Genomic DNA, 2,532 nt, shown 5'->3' on the forward strand with positions numbered 1-2,532 from the left:
CAGCTTGCCGGAAGCCGGCATCGAGAATGTCAAAGTTCTCTGCTGAAGATAAAAGCCTTCCTGGCAACCAGCTTGCCGGATGCCGGCATCGAGAACGTCAAAGTTCTCTGCTGAAGATAAAAGCCTTCCTGGCAACCAGCTTGCCGGAAGCCGGCATCGAGAACGTCAAAGATTTCTGCTGAAGATAAAGGTCTTCCCGGCGACAAGCTTGCCGGAAGCCGGTATCGAGAACGCCAAAGTTCTCTGCTGAAGATAAAAGTCTTCCTGGCAACCACCTTGCCGGAAGCCGGCATCGAGAACGTCAAAGTTCTCTGCTGAAGATAAAAGCCTTCCTGGCAACTAGCTTGCCGAGAACCGTGCACCGGCCCCGTCCAGTAAATGCACCACGCCCTCACACCTACCTCCGTTTAAGGAGGAGGGCGTGAATCGTCCCCATCATCGTGGCCTGACGCATGCTCGGGGGGCTTAGCCCCACGCACGCCACCCACGATCTCACCCACGACGCCGCGTTTGACGCGTGCCGTTCTGGGCGTGCGCGGTGGGAGCGGAGTTAGATTCGGCATGACCTAGGCCGCGAGTGCCCGTGCACTGTTTTGGGCCTGGCCCAACAGCGCTCGGCACCGTGTATGGCCCAAGCCCGGGGGCTCCTGTCGGTGTACTAGAGTAGAGGTACCCTATTACCCCGAACTCGTGCACGGGCAGTTGCAGCGCCCCGCGGCAAGGCTTGCCGGGTGACCGCCAGGACCCTCTGTGCTTCCCTTGAAGACCATTCAAGAACAAAGTACTCAAACCAAGGCCCTGGCAAGAGGAGCTTGCCGGGAAGGCCAACCAAGGCCCCGGCAAGAGGAGCTTGCCGGGAAGAGACAAGACCCCGGCAAGAGGAGCTTGCCGGGAAGGCCACTCAAGACATACCAAGAAAGCTTGCCGCGACGCGCCCTGCATCCCGGCAAGATCCGGCGAGCGACAAGCTTCCGGACGCGACAAGACGACAGCCGCGGCAAGGAGCTTGCCGCGGGAAACCCCCACTTCGTGCCCGCGCTCCAGCTTACCTGCTAACGTGTCGCTCTGGGACTCTCCCAAGCACACGTGGCGGGAGGCCGTGCAGCTAGGGGTACGTGGTGGCAAGCGGAGATGAAGACAAGCCCATCGTGGCAAACAGTGGCACTCCTAACGGTCACCTTTTGCACTGTTTAGGAGATTCAGACAGGCATTTAATGCCCTTGTCCCCTGCCGTCAGAGTTAGGTAGGGTGCACTGTATCCATAGTAGCGGTAGCTGCACCTACCGCATCCTTTTCCATTTTTACCCTTCTTGTCTACGTTACCCCCTGTCGGTGACCCCTTGAGAGTATAAAAGGAGGCCCAAGCGCAACATAGAAGGGGTCAGAAGTTCAGAGGCTCGGCCAGTTCGGCTCGTTCAACACCAGGAACACTCTCAAGCTCAGTCTGGCAGCGTCCATCGCTCCTGAGCAAGAATCCAATATACACAAACAAGCAGCAGTAGGGTTTTACGCATCCGTGCGGCCCGAAGCTGGGTAAAATCGCCCGCGTGCACTGCCTCGATCCGCTCTTTGTGCGCTCTCCGCCCCCCACCGAACCGAAAAGGGGCCCTGTCCCCATAGGTGTTGGCGGGAATCAGCATCGCCCCCGACAGTTCATGACCGTACTTTTTCCATACGTATTTGCAAAGTTTGTCAGTAATATTATGCAGATACAACTTGCCATGGTTCTGCATTGTTGTGTTCTTTAATTTGTCAATTTCTTTTGCTTTGAAACAACGTTAATTGGCTGAAAGAATGGTTCCGCATGGCTTACACGCTTAGACTTACTAGAATATTAAATTCCATTAGCAAATCCATTGAGAACAATGTTGACATTTTACATCTTGCTACATGAAGCTGTGTATTGCAGGAACCGTGTTACAATCTCCAGTGGACATCGACAATAAGACTGAAGATGTACATTTCTGGATTGGAAATATTATACCTCAAATTTAATTCAATTGTAGATACAATGACAACTTTATGCCCAGATTGACAAGTGATTATGTGAATTATACATTTTATGAGGTGTAGGAATCGCGACAGGTGACAACAACATGTGGAGCGGCGCAACAAGTGGTGTTGCAGGGGTACTGGAGCCAGGGTAGTTGGACAAATCCAATGGTGTGCACATCCAGATGTACAGCGTGGGACACTAGTAGAAAAACATCTAATAGTCCCGGTTCGTAAGGGCCTCTGGTCCCGGTTCATGAACCGGGACTAATGGGTCGTTACTAATACCTCCACCCATTAGTCCCGGTTCAAACACGAACCGGGACCAATGTGCCTCCACGTGGCCCTGTGCGCCGAGCCCAGTCAGGGTGCCTTTGGTCCCGGTTGGTGGCACCAACCGGGACCAAAAGTCATCCACGCGTCAGCATTCCAGTGGCTGGGGTTTTTATTTTTTTTAAAGGAGGGGGGGTTGGGGGTTTTGGGGGGTTAATTTTGGTGTTTCATATATTGTGTTAGCTAGCTAATTAATAAAGAGAAGTG

This window comes from Triticum dicoccoides, chromosome 7B (genome assembly GCF_002162155.2).
Source record: "Triticum dicoccoides isolate Atlit2015 ecotype Zavitan chromosome 7B, WEW_v2.0, whole genome shotgun sequence".
Classification (NCBI taxonomy): Eukaryota; Viridiplantae; Streptophyta; class Magnoliopsida; order Poales; family Poaceae; genus Triticum; species Triticum dicoccoides.